The sequence below is a fragment of the Bidens hawaiensis genome, unplaced genomic scaffold (genome assembly GCF_021521415.1).
Source record: "Bidens hawaiensis isolate Kalapana, Puna unplaced genomic scaffold, B.hawaiensis_p1.1 tig00021536_1, whole genome shotgun sequence".
Lineage (NCBI taxonomy): Eukaryota > Viridiplantae > Streptophyta > Magnoliopsida > Asterales > Asteraceae > Bidens > Bidens hawaiensis.
The window spans coordinates 195,438-215,863 of record NW_027493355.1 but is presented as its reverse complement, the minus strand read 5'-3'; the positions used below and the strand labels follow the sequence as shown (position 1 = coordinate 215,863).

Sequence of the window (20,426 nt, the reverse complement as noted above, 5' to 3'; positions counted from 1 at the left end):
GCTGAGATTTTGTATGAGAGTTGGGTTGTATTTGTTCGTCTGCTTTCTTATTACTCTATCCACGTGGGCCCGGTTCTTATTACCAAATTGCACCGAGTGTTGTTGATATTTATTATATTAATCATGTCTCTAGATGTGGGCAGAATGGTCAACAAAGGAATATTTCTGTTAAAGTACTCATTTTCATTTATCACACATTTCAATAAAGATATATTTTCACTTAAAAAAATAAAAAAAGTGTTGGTCCACTCATATTCGTTTTATGAAGGCTTAACCATAACCGAGCTTATAACCATCGATTATGGGCCAATTTCAGTTAATTGTTCAATGTATATTATATGATCTTTTCCCCTTTGTTTTTGACTTTTAGGGCGCGTTCGTTTCACAGAATGAAATGTAATTGTAATTAGAATTTGAATAGAATTTGTAATTGGAAGGGATTGGATTTGGAATCTAGACATCTCAATAGGAATTGGAATCGAAAGGAATTGAAATCCAATTCCATTTTTGATGTGTTCGTTTGACAAATGAATTGTAAACCACAAATTAATTGGAATTCTTTTTTTTAACAAGGATAACGGCAGAAACATTTTAGTTTTATTAGATTTTTTTTTGTTTTGTATTTATATTTTGCGTCATGATTTTTTTATTATCTTTTTTGAATTCTTTTATGGGTTTTTCTATTAATATCAAAAACACCTCAAAAAAATATTCAAAAGTAAATAATAAAATTATAACTCGAAGTATAAATCAAAAACTAAAAAAAAACTAACATGTTTTATTCGTTATCATCGTAAAAAAAATATTGAGAAAAAATTTCAATGAATTTACTTGAATTTCTCTACATTTTAGAAGGATTTGGAATCCCTTTATTAAAAACTTTGAAGGAATTGAATTCCAATTCTTTGACAACGTACACACCAAAATGGAATTGAGATTCCAATTCCAACGAAACGAACACGTCATCTCATGGAATTTTAATTCCAGTTCCTTTGAATTCTGTAAAACCAACGAGCCCGTTGAAATTGGATCGGTGTAAAAGATTTAAAAAGAGTTGAAAAATTTTGAAATGAAGGTAATAAATTTGCACATTTCGGTTTTTGCTCCTCTATACTTATTTCTAAATTTACATAGTTTACTATTACACTACAAGTCTGCAACTAACAGCTACCTAACAAGAAAATACCTTTTCACACATTTTGGTGGCCGGTATTATCACACATTTTAGTACTGCAAAGCTGCTGGTTAGGATTGTAAAAGAGTTACTTGACATACAAGTTTAAGGTTGCCAAAATGTTGTCACTATTTAGCTAAAGATTAGAACTATGTTTTGTTGAGAATCCTTTCAAAGAGGAAGGAGCTCTCCAAAAATAGGCGTATGCTATTTTAGCACAACGAGCATATAGTATTCTTTAGTAAAAGGCGAAAGAATAGTTCGCTTTGTGCTCATTGCATAGCTGCATGACTTTCTCTATTGCTGCTTGGCTGCTTATATACACACTTCCTCACTTTCTAACTCCTTTAACCAGCCAATGTGGGACAAACCTATGTTTATTAATGACGGTAAGCAATCCTACTTATGGGCTAGATGAATTGATGTTCAAGTATAAACGAGAAGGTGTGAGAAGTTGGCTCGTTAGGCGAAAAAATATGAAACATCTAAGCGAGTCATAAACTGCCAAGCTTATTGTTCATTTTCTTGACAACATGACTCAACAAGGGGGGCTTGTACTATGCGTATTTCATAGAAGAATATGTTAAAGAGGTTGCATGTGGGTTACAAATGAATATACAAAGTTACAAACATCTTACCGGCACACTAGTGTCTCATTGGAGGAAGTAAGGAAGAAAAAGTGGGCAAAAGGAACCAGAAAACAATAGCTGAAACTGTAGAGATACTCAAAAAGTTTGATAAGTGCTCAAGGCATTCGAGCAAATCAGTGGTGAAGCTTGGACGAAGATGCCCAGGTAGGGGCGGACATATCTTATGCCGAGGCTACGGCTCAAATTTTTTACGGGTAGTGTAAAAAAAATTGGTCGATTTTCATCTTTCGTTACGGCTGGAAAAAAATAACGTTCTGGTTAATATTTTAAGCCCAAGTAATATATGTGTTAAATCTAATCAAAAGATAAAGCCCAAACAAAAAAACCCATTAACCCAACCCAACCAACCCATTAACCCACCTTTCACAACAACAACAAAAAATCTCTTGGCATACCGGTGTTAAAGAATTTTATGAATCTCTTGGCATGGTTGTTAATACGGTTGATGCTTCTTGCAAAAGAAAAGATAATTATGTTGGAGTTAAATAGTGAGGGAGTGAAAAATGAAATTCTTCTTGGTGAGATTAAAACAGGAAAAAGATTAAATCAAGAGGTTTCCCTTGCACGAGCCGGAGACACGCGATGGGGTTCTCATCATAGAACAATCACACATATGTTAAAATTATTCCCGGAAGTTGTTGAGGTGCTTCAATTTATTAAATTAGATGGAGATAGTGTATAACAAAGATACAATATGAAAGGTATTCTATCATATTTTAAGACTTTTGAATTTGTGTTTTATATACACTTGTTGGACGAAATTTTAGGCTTCACAAATGCTTTATCAAAACATCTTCAAAAAAATAGTCAAGATTTGTTGGAGGCGTCTAAGTTGATAAGCGGGACAAATCGAGCATTGAATAATCTAAGACAAACCGGATTTGACAAGATGTTGGCAAAAGTTACATCTTTTTGTGAAAAAAAACAAGATTAAGATGTTAGATATGGAGGAAAGTTATGGTAATCAAAGAAACCGGAAGTATGTCATTACTAATCGACATCATTTTGAGGTTGAAATTTTTAACACGGTCTTGGATATGCAAATTACAAGAACTTAGAAATAGATTTAGTGAGGTCTCAACTACTTTGTTAGAAAATATGTCGGGTTTAAATCCTTGTGATTCGTTTTCTAAGTTTGACATATCTAAGATAGTCGCTTTTTCAGAGATGTATCCGAATGATTTTACTAACGAAGAAAGAGGGTTTATTTCGGGTGATCTTACGACCTTTTATTACACTTTAAAGGAAGATGATAAATGTCACACCCCGATCAAAGGCGGAACATGCCGGGGTGCAACCGATTGCCCAAAACACAAAACACTATTAAAGTGAAAATATTTAATCAACTCATTTATTTCACAAATCAATAAACAACACATCTTGGTCATACAAACAAATTGAACCCAAGTAAACAAATATATTGTTCGTTTTACTAATATCCTAATAGTCTTGGTAACGTTTTCCGTCAAGTCCTCAAGTCGATAAAAGTCAAACCTGTAACAATGCATAAAATAATATTTTGTCAACACGTACGTTGGTGAGCAATTTCATAGTTTGAGTATATATAATATGAACGAAATCCACAAACGTATATGAGACTATAAATAAAAGCATCAATCGTGGCATATAAAACATATGTAAATGAGGATCCTTTCTACTCGGTAACAACCGACATACTCGGATAATGAGGCCCTATTCTACTAGCACAAGGATAAGTAGTTAGGGGAGCGTATGATCATACTTAATGAGGCTCAACAACAACATAAAAATAAACACTCACGCACGTAAAGCATATGAGGCATATAACACACAAAAGAGCAAGTATTCCAAGTATCATATACCCTAAAGTTTGTGGTTTGAGAAAAATGTATAATAAATCATTCTTGTTTTAAATAAGTATGCATGTTACCCCCAAAACATAAAAGGGAAAACGGGGGATGAAATGTACTCACCTCGATTGACGAATCGAGAAATAATAAATGATCGAAATGTAGAAAGCTTGCGAACGAAACGAACGAATCCAACTTGAAAGCTAAATGAAAACGAATAAATAAAATATATTAATGAACTTGAACTTTAGTTGAAACTTCATTTGAAACATTGAACGAGAAGGTTCGGTGGTTAATCGGATTACTGGTTAGTTTGTTAACGATTAGGGACTCGTACTTAATTGATAATAAAATATTATTTTATTGGGCTTTTAAATAGCTAAACCAATATTAAAAGAAACAAGACGGGTTTAAATCAAGAGTTCGGTTTTATGAAAATGAATAGATAATAAAGTTTATAATAATATTATTAATGATAATGATAGTAATGATAATAATAATTCTTTAAAGATATGTTATATATATATATATGATAATGACGATAATAATATGTAAATATACTACTAATCGAGAATTGTTGTTAAAACTAATAATAGTAGTAGTAATAATAAATATAATAATTATTACTTTATTGTTGAAAACGTTATTAATAGATTTTAGGTTTTAATAATAATTATTATTATTGTTATTATAATAATTATATGTGTCATATTAATAATAACTAATACTTATAACATTTTAATAACAGTAGTATTAGGGTTAAAAAGGATATAACTCAAGTGACGATGACGTTAAATGGTAACTATGCCCGACATGGGTTTCGGTTTAATAAAACAAGTAGATAATATTAACAATATTAGATTTTAGTAATATTCCTTAATAACCATAATAATAATCATAATAATAATAATCTATTATTGTGAAAATAATGATAATAATAATAATTGTTTTGTTAGACAATAATAATAATGATAATGATAATAATAATAATAATAAATATTATCTTAATAATAATAATAATAATAATCTTGTTAATAATGATAATAATAATAATAATCTAGTTAATAATAATGATAATAATAATAATAATAATAATAATAATCTAGTTAATAATAATAATGATAATAATAACAATAATCTAGATAATAAACATGGTTGCCGGAGTTGATTCCGGCCGCCGTAAAGGCGCCGGAAAACAGAAACAAAGAGAGAGACTTACTGTGAGAGAGAGGGAGTCCGCGAGAGAGAGAGAGTTCACGAGAGAGAAAGAGAGATACGGGAATGAGAGAGAGATACGGATATAGAGAGAGAGACTGAGGGACGGAGATAGACAGAGAGAAAGAGGCCGAGAGACGGAGAGCGAGAGAGAGGTCGGTGGAGCTCGCCGGAGATCGACGCCGGACATCCGAGGTCGCCGGAAAAACGATAGGAAGGAGGGAGGGAAAATGGTAGCGGGTGTGTGTTGTGTGTGGAAGAGGGGGTGGCTGAGATGGTGGTGATACAGTGGGGGTGATGGCCGGAGGTGTTTGGCGTCGCCGGATTCTCGCCGGAAATCCGAGGTCTGCCGGAAAACGGCTACCAAAGGAGGGGCGGCTGAATGTTTTAAATGGGTTTAGGGTTAGGGTATTTTAATATATATATGGCATATGGATATTACATTTTTGGCCCCTCAAGTTCTAATGGTTTTACGAAGAGGTATTAAACTTAGGAAATATTAATATATATTTGGAAACAAAAATGTTGAGTCAGTTTTATAAAATAAAAGTTTACAAAACAAATAAAACTCGAGACCTAAATTTGACGAATGTCACAGTATCCCCAACTTTTTGGAAATTTCGTCCCGAAATTAAAATAAACATAAAGAAAAGTAATTATTAACGAATGTTGTCTTTAGTAAGATAATTGCATGAACAAGTTTTAAGCAAACGAATAACGTCAAATCCTTGCATGATTTGAAAAACGTTACAAATGAGAAACATAATAAAGGCACTTATATATAGGATGTACCAGCGGCGTATCCACCATGCCTTTATCATGATTCGCATGTTTATCGTTTTTCAGCCATCATCCTCGGTCTGAGTTATCGCACACAACCGTACTTACCATGGCTTCCATACGGGGATTTCGATAATTAAGTGTGCACCCAAAATTATTTAGATCGTCGTATGGTCCACATGGTTCGTCCATTGTGTGGTTTAAGAGGCATATTTATTTTGAAATATTTAAAATAGATGCGTAAATAAATTTGTTGAATTTTACCAATATTGACCAAACATTATTAGCGTATGAAAATTTCGGGATTGACTTTTTAATAAGTAGGAAAATGGGATACATAAATGAAACAATTTAAAGTCTTAGAATATAAACAAGACGAAAATAACAATTCGGCTTAAATTAAGTAAAGACGATCGATTAAATAAATAAAAAAAATTTTGAGTAAACAATATGAAATAAGATTTGAAATCAAAAGTCATCAACATAATTACCAAAGTCTATAAATCGAGATACTAAATAAAATTGATAAAATGAAACCCGATAAATAGAAATGAAAAAGTCCGATAAGTGAGTACATGAGGTTGGGATAAACGATTATACAGCTTGCAATAACGTCGTACGATGAGTTTCACACGTGAACAAACTTGATGTTATAAGTATTTGAGGATATGATTTCATGAGTTGTGATAACACGAGAATGAGGTGAGTTTCTTTGGGGTGACGCATACGTGTAACAATATAAATAAAATAGTATTTGATTAACAATCACAAAAATCGATAAAACGTGAATACGACCACTATTGTGAAACCATTTATATAATCGTCGTTATAATAACGGTTCCTAATAGCGCCAAAAGTTGTAGACAGCAACACATAGACCGTTAATAGATTATATAAAATGATATAGAATAATGTATAGAATTGTGTTTCCATAAATGCTCAAATATGAATAACATAGTGATAGAAATATCGTTTAAAAGATAAACAAAATTTGTAGCGAAATTGAGGCGAAAGTATTACACAAATTGTTATTGAATAGTTGGATTTGGTCATGAATAATCAAGACATAAAATGAAATCTCATGAGCGTAAAGTTACCATCGAAACATCTCATCAAATGAAAATAAAATCGCAATAATTGTGAGACTTGAATTTAATGTCGAAATATGTAAATCGCGTAGCGTATAATAGACTAAAACTGAAAATGAGGTCTTAAGTAAGGCCGTTTTGTTGTTTCTAAGATATGTACATAATAACAAAGCATCGCGGTAATGCATTGCTAGGGAAAATATTTAAATCGTTATTGAATGTAAATCTTGTAAGTCCAATTTGTTAAAGGAGTTTGTATACATAAAGCGGTTGTGATAAAAAAATTATTTATAAAATAATGCTTGCGATAATAAGATGTAATAGTTTGCGTAAATTGTTATTGAGCAAAAATTTGTGTTACAATATAAAGTATTTATAAACGCGTCCTAAAAAATTTGCAAAGCCATGGTCATTGAGTTTATGCAATATGGTGAAAGTTGTAATTTATTACTGAATAAATCTCGCATTCATCATTCAAAATGAAACCTCATATTTATAAAGTTATTAAGAGGTTTATTACCTTAGGTGACAATATTTAAAATCTTGAAATCATATACATATAATCGTTTATTAACCTTTGAAAACAAATCCTCATAATAAAACTTTTGTTGTCATGACAATACCATATATATAGACATATTTTTAGGGTGTAAAATTTAAAATTTATTATTTGAACACCTGAGGTTGTTATAAATACATTAGTTGTATATATATAAATAAAAAAATATGGAAAACGAAGCTTGCATGTGTAAGGAGGGGTTTTAGGCTTCGTACGGTGAATGGGTTGGAAATTTAGTAGTAAGTGAGAGTGTTTAGGTCGGCTTGGGGTAGTTGAGTTTTCTTGAGTTGAATCGATGGGGTTTGTTGAGTTTAGGTCTTTTGAGTGGGTTAGGCTTGGATGATTTGTGTGAGTAGTGGTTGGGCTATTAGGATGATGCTTGCTTATTTGAGTTCGGGTAAGTTGATGGGTTGGGTAAGTCGACCTTGACTAGTTTGGGTTTAGATTCGGTTTATGGTTTATACATGTATTTAGTAAGGTTTGTTTGGGTTTCTATTTTTATATCAAACTCTATGGTTGGATGTGAACGGTGTGGCGATATGGTTTGGTGAATTGACATAGCATGGGTCGAAGGATTTGAGTCATAGTTGGGTAAGCTTTGGTTATCGCATGTTCAAGGTATTTTGTGGGTGTGTTTTTCGGTGTCCTTGAAGTAATTGGATAGTGAGTTTAATAGGTTTTCGTGGTGTAGAAGTGTCGGTAGTTAGGGTCTTTTGTTGGGTTGATTTTTTGTATATCTTGGACTTGCATGGGGTTTGGGTAGATGAGGGTATACTTTTGGATGTTTAGATTTCGTTCATATTGAGGAAAGCTTTGAGTGCGTGGGAAAACTTTTGAAGTGTAAGGATGGTTCGATTTAAGGCGGTAGTTAGAGATGGGATACGGGTGTTTGGAAACTTGTGATTGCGTTTAAGGAAATTTTGACTAATAGTAGGTATTAAATTGAAAATATCATAATTTATAAATAATGTTTGAAATGTCGATGAAAATTTTGATGATTAAAATTACATGTTAATATATATATATATATATATTTATATGAATATATATTTTATATAAAAAGAATTTTTTTTTGAGATCCGAGCGTGTGAATCATACAACAATTTTTTTATAAAGATTACAATAATTTTTTTTATTTTTTATTTTTTATTTTTTTTTTTAGTTTTTTTGTTTATGAGGAAATTTAAAATACGTAAATTGAATGTCGAAATTTGTTATGAGGTCTCAGTATTAAATGATAAATGTCGTTTTTGGAAAAACAAAGTTGCGAAATGAAAATTTTCTCTTACCAAGTTCGTTACTTAATATCTTGTGACGAAAATATTATAGTAAGTTAAAATGACCGGCATTGCAAATCGAGAAATCACAAGTAAACAATTTTTTGGTATTTAAAGTAAAATTTATATGAAGTTTTGCATGAGAATTTCAAGAAGATTACAAGCTATAAGTTTGTGACTTTCTTGAAAAATCATGGTAAAGCTATCATAAGAATTTTAAAACGCGGAAAAGCGTATGATTTAAATTTTTTATTTGCGAAAATTTATAATTAACCAAAGATTGTCTGATGAAAGTTGTTATGAAAATAAAATTGGGTAGTGAAAATTTTACCACGTGTATTATATAATATAGTATAATTAAAAATGTCGTGAGAAGTTTAAATAATTAAAATTTTGAAGTGATCGTCCAAAATAAACGGAATAGTTATAAAAAAAATTTATAAAATTTTCGTGCGAGGACTTTAAAAACAATTTAAAGTTTATACAATAGGAAATTTACTTGAAAAGTTGAGGTGAAATTTATCATAAAACCTTCTTAATATGATGAAATTTATATAATAAGATTTTCGTTTGTAAATCGTCTTAATGAAAATAAATTGCATATTAATAATTATTATGAATTGATCAAACTCTATATATACATATATTTAACCTATATCGAAGAGATCATAATGAACGAAATTTGTAATAAAAATCATCGTGAAATCAAAATGAGAAAATTGGTGTAAAACTTTACTATATAAAATCGAGATATATATAAAAAATATATATAACATTTATAAATGAAGACTTGTAATAAGAATTTATAACAAAATAAAGGAAAAAGTGGTTTCAATTCTTGAAACGTAATAATTAATGTTTTAAGATTTAAAGGCGGAGAAATCATGCATGAACCACCATGACTTGATATTCCAACACTAAAAACCTTTAATACAAAAATACCATGTTGGAGTCTAAACATGTGCACGTACCACCACGTCTTTTTCATGTCTTCGACTCAAATAACGATTGTAACAATAACAATAAATCAAAATACAACGTCATGTCAAAACGCTAGTCCACGAAATCACCGTAGTTCTATTGTTTTAACACCGAAAATTAGGATGGCGGGCGGAACGCTCGCATTCGACAACTTAAAGTGGTCATCTCATATGAGACGATCTTTAAGGAGATTTGAAACAACGGGATCCAAGTTAAGCTCGTGATCCATAAAACACAATAAAAACTAATGTTTTGCGTTTTAAGATAAAGTTACCTTGGAGTACTATGAAAGTGTGTGTATGTGTATATTTATGATTTGATAAAATAAGTAAGTATATAAGTAAACAAGTGTATTGAACAATCAAATAGGGTAAACACGTATAGGCAACACGTATAAGGACCCTAAAGTAAAGACTATACTAGGTCATTACGTCTAACCACCTATCTTATAGTATTGTGGCTCTGATACCAATCTGTCACACCTCGACCAAAGGCGGAACATGCCGGGGTGCAACCGATTGCCCAAAACACAAAACACTATTAAAATGAAAATATTTAATCAACTCATTTATTTCACAAATCAATAAACAACACATCTTGGTCATACAAACAAATTGAACACAAGTAAACAAATATATTGTTCGTTTTACTAATATCCTAATAGTCTTGGTAACGTTTTCCGTCAAGTCCTCAGGTCGATAAAAGTCAAACCTGTAATAATGCATAAAATAATATTTTGTCAACACGTACGTTGGTGAGCAATTTCATAGTTTGAGTATATATAATATGAACGAAATCCACAAACGTATATGAGACTATAAATAAAAGCATCAATCGTGGCATATAAAACATATGTAAATGAGGATCCTTTCTACTCGGTAATAACCGACATACTCGGATAATGAGGCCCTATTCTACTAGGCTAAGTAGTTAGGGAGCGTATGATCATACTTAATGAGGCTTAACAACAACATAAAAATAAACACCCGCGCACGTAAAGCATATGAGGCATATAACACACAAAAGAGCAAGTATTCCAAGTATCATATACCCTAAAGTTTGTGGTTTGAGAAAAGTGTATAATAAATCATTCTTGTTTTGAATAAGTATGCATGTTACCCCCAAAACATAAAAGGGAAAACGGGGGATGAAATGTACTCACCTCGATTGACGAATCGAGAAATAATAAATGATCGAAATGTAGAAAGCTTGCGAACGAAACGAACGAATCCAACTTGAAAGCTAAATGAAAACGAATAAATAAAATATATTAATGAACTTGAACTTTAGTTGAAACTTCATTTGAAACATTGAACGAGAAGGTTCGGTGGTTAATCGGATTACTGGTTAGTTTGTTAACGATTAGGGACTCGTACTTAATTGATAATAAAATATTATTTTATTGGGCTTTTAAATAGCTAAACAATATTAAAAGAAACAAGACGGGTTTAAATCAAGAGTTCGGTTTTATGAAAATGAATAGATAATAAAGTTTATAATAATATTATTAATGTAATGATAGTAATGATAATAATAATTCTATAAAGATATGTTATATATATATATATGATAATGACGATAATAATATGTAAATATACTACTAATCGAGAATTGTTGTTAAAACTAATAATAGTAGTAGTAATAATAAATATAATAATTATTACTTTATTATTGAAAACGTTATTAATAGATTTATAGGTTTTAATAATAATAATTATTATTGTTATTATAATAATTATATGTGTCATATTAATAATAACTAATACTTATAACATTTTAATAACAGTAGTATCAGTGATAAAAATGATATAACTCGAGTGACGATGACGTTAAATGGTAATTATGCCCGACATGGGTTTCGGTTTAATAAAACAAGTAGATAATATTAACAATATTAGATTTTAGTAATATTCCTTAATAACCATAATAATAATCATAATAATAATAATCTATTATTGTGAAAATAATGATAATAATAGTAATTGTTTTGTTAGACAATAATAATAATGATAATGATAATGATAATAATAATAATAATAATAAATATTATCTTAATAATAATAATAATCAGCTTCTTAATAATGATAATAATAATAATAATCTAGTTAATAATAATAATCTAGTTAATAATAATAATGATAATAATAACAACAATCTAGATAATAAACATGGTTGCCGGAGTTGATTCCGACCGCCGGAAAGGCGCCGGAAAACAGAAACAGAGAGAGAGAGACTTACTGTGAGAGAGAGGGAGTCCGCGAGAGAGAGAGTTCACGAGAGAGAAAGAGAGATACGGGAATGAGAGAGAGAGAGACGGATATAGAGAGAGAGAGAGACGGAGGGACAGAGATAGAGAGAGAGAGAGAGAGTATGACACGGAGAGAGAGGCCGAGAGACGGAGAGCGAGAGAGAGGTCGGTGGAGCTCGCCGGAGATCGACGCCGGACATCCGAGGTCGCCGGAAAAACGATAGGGAAGGAGGGAGGGAAAAAGGTAGCGGGTGTGTGTTGTGTGTGGAAGAGGGGGTGGCTGAGATGGTGGTGATACAGTGGGGGGTGATGGCCGGAGGTGTTTGGCGTCGCCGGATTCTCGCCGGAAATCCGAGGTCCGCCGGAAAACGACTACCAAGAGGGGCGGCTGAATGTTTTAAATGGGTTTAGGGTTAGGGTATTTTAATATATATATATATGGCATATGGATATTACATTTTTGGCCTCTCAAGTTCTAATGGTTTTACGAAGAGGTATTAAACTTAGGAAATATTAATATAGATTTGGAAACAAAAATGTTGAGTCAGTTTTATAAAATAAAAGTTTACAAAACGAATATAACTCGAGACCTAAATTTGACGAATGTCACAATAAATTTGCAAAACTTGGTGGAATGGGAGATCTTGTTCGTGTAATGGTGGAAACCGGAAAATACACAATTTTTCCTTTGGTTTATCGGATATTGAAGCCAGCATTTGTTTTACCGGTTGCAACTGCAACCGTTGAAAGATGTTTCTCTAAAATGAAGCTTATCAAGACGGATTTGCGCAATCGAATGGGTAATGAGCATTTGAACAATGCTTTAGTTTGTGTTGTCGAAAGAGAAACGTTTGATAAAGTAAATGAAGAAGATGTAATGGCTCGGTTTCAAGCTATCAAAAACCGAAGAGGAGATATTTACAGCCCAACCTAGATCCGTCACTGTTGGTTCATTAACCCGGTTAGTTTAAATTTATATGTTGTCGTGTTCTTTATATTTGTTTCGTTAACATTGTATTAAAATATGGGGTAAAAAATTTTGAGCGCCCCGGCTCGGTTTCGAGTCTAGATCCGCCACTGTGCCCTTGGGGGTGGGGTGGGGTTCAAATTTCGGCCGAAAACATATAAATTTACTTTAAAAGCTATTAGGAAACATAAGTTTGGCCTAGATGGGCAGTTTTGGGAATTGAAAGTTGAAAATGTAAAGAAATCTTGTTGGGTTGCATGGGTTACAACTGGGGTTATCATTAGCAGTATAGATCTTGTGTTCAACCACATGAAGTGTGACAACAAGGCAATAATGTTGCATTTAATTTTGGGGTCAAAATTCTTTAAAGGGAAGAGTATTGTTACGCGCCATTTAGTCTATGGACTTAATTGTACTTTTGATAAGTAGTAGGACTGGTTGTGTAAATATTGTAATAGTTGTCAGCGAGTCAGTTAGGTGTCGGTTAATTTTGTGACCAATTTCCTAACGTTTCTTCTCTCTAATTCTCTTTATCAATGTGGTACGTAACAAAGAGGTTCAATTGAAAAGTCGTGTTCATTAGTTGAGTAAAAAAGGGTGTTTAAAACTAGGATGGTGGCATAGTGTCCGGTCAGTGTGTTTTGGATGACACATGTGACTTTGTTTTGGACAAATTAATGTATGTAACATGCATGTGAACTTTTTTCTTTTTTCTTTTTTAATTGCATCAACATGTAGAAAAAGGGTCTTAACACAAATAAGACTTATGTGCATGACTTCAAAATGCAACTTATTTGTGCATTACTGCATTTGTTTACGTTGGTAAGTTCCATCATAATAGGCGCGTCACGTGTAGATGACTTAGTTGTACCTATTAGGCCCATGAAATTCATTAATGTTGTAATGAGTTTATGAGGTTGCAATTTAGGTTTTATATTAGGTAATTACTTGTTGGCTAAGTTTGGTTCACCCTATAAGTACATAGCCATGATTAAAGTGATTATAATAATACGAGAGGTTGTCCCTAAATATCGTGTACTTGCTTGTGTTTCTATTATCAATTCGTTCTTGAGTTTATTGTTACTCACGAGATTCAAATTTAGTTTTATTCAAGAAGAAACGAGTCACATAATGATGAGTGATAACGATATGAAATTTTCTGCGTGCATTAACAAGCCTTACATTACTTACTAAGATTCTAATACATAGGTTCGCAAGGTATACCTTCATCAAATAAAAACTTTTAGTCGTCGAGTGATTCTGCCATCTTCATAGTCTCCATTTTTGTTAAACATCTAAGGTTGCTTATACTCTTTTATAAAAAAAATGCTAATTCATTATCATGCTTTTGGCGAATTATAAGACGCGTAGAGGGTGTCTTCCTAGACAAATGGAGTGAAATGCAGGCTCCTCTTCGAGATTTCAAATGTCCCAAACAAGAATTAAGCGACTACCAAGGCCCGCCACACCTCCCAGCTGGCCCTAGTGGAGTGAAATGAAGGGGCGATGCATCAATTATTGAGAATGAAAACTGAAACATCAAACCCTAATTGGTTTGCTAATGCGCGTCGGGTCAGCCCAACGAGCACATTACCAATATTCTAACTCGGGCTAAGCAATCAACCCGATATGATACATTCGTCATCAATCTTCCAAACCTTAAGAAAATCTACATCACAACAAATCACCAACCAAACCCTATCTCGTATATAAAGGATACACGATAAAACTTGAATACTAATCAATGATTAAATAATTCTTTTATAGAAATCAATTTTTTTATTTTAGTAAAAAAGCTATTACCTACTTTAATTAGACCAAACAAAATGATCAGGAGGGTTGGATGGGTGGGCAACGATCATAGTCAAAATAGACAGATTTAGAATAAAAGTATCAAATGATTGAATTATAGAAAATATATCAACTCGACAACGACCATATATAATATTCCAATCATAACACCACATTCAAAAGCATAAAGAAAGAAATACATGCTCTACATTATTATTTCGATATACTGAATTGGGAAAAGTTAATGTACAAATTAAATTAGTGTGCTAACTGTGAGAATCACTTAGTGTAATTATATATACAGGTAATGTAATTATTTAATTATATCGTAGTGTAATTACACTAAACTACTTGATTCTCACAGTTAGCACGTTAATTTAATTTGCATTTGATCCAAACCATATGAAATTAACCTACAAACAAATACAAACAAGAGAAAATTTCCAAAATGTCCAGTTAAAAGAGAGAGATGTTTGTTTTGTTTTGTCAAAAATCGACTTCCGGTTTTATCCCTTCCTAACACGTAACCGGAGACGTGTCATTTGGTTACCTTGAGAAATTTTTCTATTTTTCTATCTAACAAGAAAATGACACTTGTCATAAATACACGACAACCCAACAAAAAATCTATTTGTCCCGATGGAAAATTTGAAAAATCTATACGTGTCGATGAAAATTTAAAAAAATTTATTCATCCCGATGAAATTTGAAACATCTATACGTCGTGATGAGAAATTTAGAAAATCTATGTATCATGATCAATAATTTGAAAAATCCATGGGTCCATTTCAAATACAAGAACAAAAATTTAAGCAACTCCGACCAAATTTATGGCAAACACGTCATACCAACTTTTTTATTAACAGATGTCGTTTTCTAAATGGAAAAAAACTTGTCCGGCTAAAAAACAGGTAACCAAATATGTGTTTAGAGGGGCAATGAAGTTTTGGAATTTTACCTCTTTAATCAAATGTAACAATAATAGCAGTGCCTTTAGCACACTTGTCTTATATTACATTTACAACTACACCATCACTCATCATCTACTAATATTATTTTAAAACTACACCATCACCAACACACCCATGGCAAATGCAACCTCTATAGACCCCCAATCCAGCTTCTCTTCAACCACCAAAGCCTTCCACAGCCTCCGCCCGCCCGCCCCGCTCCCGCCACCCTCCAATCACTCTCGATCACCGACTACACACTCTCCCTCCTTCGATCCAACCCCGCATTCTCACCATCAACCGATTTCCTCATAGACTCCACAACAGGCCACCGTCTCTCCTACGCCGAATTCATTCGTCAAGTCCACTCCCTATCCGCTTCACTCGCTGCAATATTCCCTCCACATGCGAAAAATGCGAAAAACCAAGTCGCATTAATCCTCTCTCCAACTTCAGTTCACGTACCTGTAATATATTTCTCGCTTTTATACCTCAGTGTCACTGTCTCCCCAGTTAACCCGGTATCCCATGATACCGAGTTAACTGACCTTGTTAATCTTATTAACCCCGTCATTTCCTTCACTACTTCCTCTCTAGCGTCGAAACTAACGACGTCGTTCCCGTTAGGGACAATCATTATTGACTCCCCACAATTCATTTCCATGTTACAAAATTCAAAAAATAATATTAATCCAATACAAGTGAACCAGCACGATACATCTGCGATCCTGTACTCGTCCGGTACAACTGGACGAGTAAAAGGCGTCGAACTAACCCATAGGAATTACATTGCTAGAACGTCCATTTCACATTATAACAGATTTGTTAGGCACGGAAATTCAGTTCAACAAACTCAACTACCACAACAACCTCAACAAACTCATGAAGTGTCATTGTTTCCTTTACCATTATTTCACTCTTTCGGGTTTTTTATGCTGATCAGGGCGGTTTCGTTTGGTGAGACACTGGTTCTGATGGAGAGGTTTGATTTTAGTAAGATGTTGAAAGCTGTGGAGGATTACAAGGTTACTTATATGCCGGTTGCACCGCCACTCGTGGTGGCAATGGCGAAATCCGAGATAGTGACGAAATTCGACCTGAGCTCACTTTTGTCGCTTGCATGTGGTGGCGCTCCGCTAGGAAAAGAAGCGGCCGAGAGGTTCAAGGCGAGGTTTCCCAATGTTGAGATTATCCAGGTAGTCGCGTGCCCTGGAAATCAATCGTATTGGATTAAACCATAGACTGAAGATCAGTTGTAATGAAACTTATTAGTTTAATTACAACTGATGATAACGGTCTAAGGTTTAAATCAAATGATTATTTAAGTTTTGTCGCGTAATACATTTAAAATAAATAGTAACACAATCATTTTTTGAGGACTATAGTGTGATATGATGAGACATCTGGTTTAATATCTGATTTTATGTCTGGTCCGGTTTTAAAAACATTGCTTATCAACACCTTTGTCTGTACAAAAAAAATATCTTTCCTAGTCGCACTTGTGCAAGTGCGTTGAGTGCTGGCTCGATTATGTGACCCAACAACCTGAAGTGATTGAGTAGATACCATTATTGAGCAAAAGCATAGTTTTCTTGTCACATCTTCAAAATTTGAAATGTTTTCAAAATATATACATTGTGAATAGGATGCATAATATCTAAAGCAGTAATGATCAAACTTTGAGTTTGCGCTTAACGATTTGAGGCCCGCTTTAATGATGTTGTTAATAACCTGTTTTCAATACAAATTAAACAAAAAAATGAAAATGCTTTGTTTTATTAGTCAGATTAAGTAAAGATCTTTAGATTATTATGTGGTAAATGACCATTTTATTTTTTGTTCGAATAATATAAAGGGATACGGTTTGACAGAGACCGGGGGAGGGGTTACTGGAATGATCAATCCAGACGAGTGTCGACACTATGGATCTGCAGGCCGTTTATCGTGTAATGTGGAGGCCAAAATAGTTGATCCCGAAAGCGGCGAGGCTTTATCTCCTATGCAGCAAGGAGAACTATGGCTAAGAGGGCCCATGGTCATGAAAGGTGATACATTTTTTGCTTGTTTGGTCTTTAAAAAAAATAGTTTTATTATTATTATTATTATTATTATTATTATTATTATTATTATTATTATTATTATTATTATTATGTTTATGTTTAAGTCTGAATAACAGGTTATGTGAGAGATAAGGAAGCAACTGCTGCAACTATAGACACTGAGGGGTGGTTAAAGACCGGTGACCTTTGTTATATCGATTATGATGGCTTTCTTTTTATTGTTGACCGTTTAAAAGAATTAATCAAGTACAAGGCTTATCAGGTAACGAATCGGTACATGTCAATTGTTTCAAAGCTAGCACTTATGACGTTACGATGAAAACATTGTAGGTCTCACCAGCTGAACTAGAGCGTTACCTTCAATCAATCCCAGAAGTAGTAGACGCTGCTGTGATTCCGTAAGTTAGTATGCATAAACCTTATCGAATTTGATCATTATAAGTCTATAACAATGTCATTGCAATATGTCAATCTTAAGACATATCTTTGTATAAAAAAATAGTTGTATGTTTGTGACATACTGACATTGAAATATAAAATTAGATATCCGGATGAAGAAGCAGGGCAGATTCCCATGGCGTATGTGGTAAGAAAACCGGGAAGCACAATCAGTGAGGCCCGAATCATGGACATAATTGCAAAACAGGCATGTATAGTTGTATACATACTTCTCGACTTTGTTCATGTTTGAAAGTGTGTGTGGATTAATGCATGTTTGGTTGCAGGTATCACCATACAAAAAGATTAGAAAAGTTGCCTTTATAAATGCGATTCCAAGGACTCCGGTAGGAAAGATATTGAGAAGGGAGTTGGTTAAGCATGCTTTATCCGGTGCTTCATCAAATTAAGATCGGTTATAGTTCACCAGTATACAACAGACACCAGTGGACAAACAAGGGCATCTTGTAACGGTTCTTTTATAAAGGCAACGAGACGATATTGGGGGATGATGTGTGTCTAAAAATAAAGTTTTTAAATATGTAAACCGTTTTTTTACTGTAACATATATTAGAACACGAATAAACAAGTATAACCTCATTAGTATTAGCACCATTTTTTACTGTAACTACTACTTTACGAGTCACTATATCTGAAAAAACGGTTTACGAAGGGTATACGCAGCTTTTGAGTTCTTTCATCCTGTCATTATTATTGACAAAGAAATGAAAGATTAAAGATTATACAAACAAAATAAGCAAAATAATAAACTTGAATTTGAAATTGAAGTAGAAAAATAAAGTAAAACAAGAACCAAATACAGCTGAAAAAATCATTTGTCCCACTTCGGTTAGTTAAAGGAGTTAGATGGTAAGGATGTGTGTGTATAAAGCATTCCAGCAGCAACTAATCAAAGCACGAAACTATGCGATGATCACAAAGCGAACTATTCTTTCGCCTTTTAATAAAGAATACCGTGTGCTCGTTGCGCTAAAATGGCATACGCTTATTTTTGGGGAGTTCTTTCTCTTTGAAAGGACTCCAACAAAACATAGTTCAAGTAAGAAAGTTGCTCACTGTATTTCTTCACGTCGTATCTTGATTTTTGAAGGCGTTTAGCTTTCATTCGGGTTGTGATAGAAAAAATAATCTTGATATCGTTGATCATTTACGCCCTGTTCTTGAGTTTTTTTTAACCAAGGAAAGAAAAGGAAAACCAAGGATAATTAAAAAATGGGTGTTATTGAGTTTTTTTAAGAAGGGAAAGGAAAGGAATAGGAGGAATAAAATAAGAGTATTTTTCTAAAAAATTATCCTCTCATTCTTGGGCTGATTACTAAGGAAAACAACATATAATTACAGTATTACCCATAAAAAACACGATCGGTCTTTTTTCATCTGTGGCTTCTTCATCTTCTTCATTAGCAGCAGAACAGTTGGAACAATCTCTTTCATCTGTACCTCGGTAAGTCAATTTAACCAAATTGTTCGTTCAACCTGCGGCCTCTTTCACAATGATTAGAATCTCTTTCACAATCAATTTAACCTAATTGTTCAAGTTCTTTCATCTGCGGCCTTCTTTCGGTTTATGTGTGATTTGCAACTGTTTTTTTCTTCTTTTAATTCATACATATATACTGGTGTTATTATGAGGACCGATTTAAACCTAAGCTTGTTAATCGAAGTTTCATATTTGATTAACTTTCAAATATGAAAGCTTATTATATAATATTAACCTAAGCTTATTATGACGACCGATTTGTTAATCGAAGTTTCATATTTGTTAACCTAAGCTTGTTATATAATATTATTAATACTGGTGTTATAATCTTATAATGGTTTGCATATTTACCCACTGAGCATTCTATTTAATATTATTAAATAACTGTTTTTTTCTTCTTTTAATTCATGCATATATACTGGTGTTATAATCTTATAATGGGTTGCATATATACTGGTGTTATTATGATGACCGATATAAACCTAAGCTTGTTTATCATAGTTTTGGAGATGATGCATGTTACTATTGTTTATCATCTTATAATGGTTTACATAGAAATATGCTATACTGAAACAGGTTTTGATCTTCTTTTTATAATTGACGATAACCTATTTCTTGCGGTGAGACGGCACCATTTAGCTGTCGTTCATTTAGTTTGTCTAGTGGTAGCTCTTATAGCACATCGTAGACATCGTAGTGGAAATCGTGTTAGGGGAGAAGAGATGTTACATCGACAACGAGTGCGTGAAGAGATGTTGCATGAACTTGCAACAGGTGGAAAATGTCGACAAATAATTCGTATGAGTGAGAATGCATTTATGATATTATGTCAAAAGTTAGAAAGTGATGGTGGTCTCCGATCAACTCAACGTATGACTATTGAAGAACAAGTTGCAAGATTTTTGCATATAATTGGAA

At 33.0% G+C, this 20,426-nt stretch overlaps 2 non-coding genes and 1 pseudogene across 3 annotated transcripts; 2 read left to right on the top strand and 1 right to left on the bottom strand.

The window, feature by feature from the left end:
* Positions 1-1,339: 1,339 nt before the first annotated feature.
* Positions 1,340-1,459, bottom strand: LOC143563847 (U5 spliceosomal RNA). The gene has a single exon (XR_013140735.1). It is a non-coding gene; the product is annotated as a U5 spliceosomal RNA (small nuclear RNA).
* Positions 1,460-15,644: 14,185 nt separating this feature from the next.
* Positions 15,645-18,763, top strand: LOC143563831 (4-coumarate--CoA ligase-like 9; annotated as a pseudogene). Its single transcript, XR_013140731.1, has 6 exons — positions 15,645-16,705; positions 17,365-17,554; positions 17,686-17,831; positions 17,900-17,967; positions 18,113-18,215; positions 18,295-18,763. The product of XR_013140731.1 is annotated as a 4-coumarate--CoA ligase-like 9 (transcript).
* Positions 18,764-18,928: 165 nt separating this feature from the next.
* Positions 18,929-19,047, top strand: LOC143563845 (U5 spliceosomal RNA). Its single transcript, XR_013140734.1, has one exon. It is a non-coding gene; the product is annotated as a U5 spliceosomal RNA (small nuclear RNA).
* Positions 19,048-20,426: the final 1,379 nt, after the last annotated feature.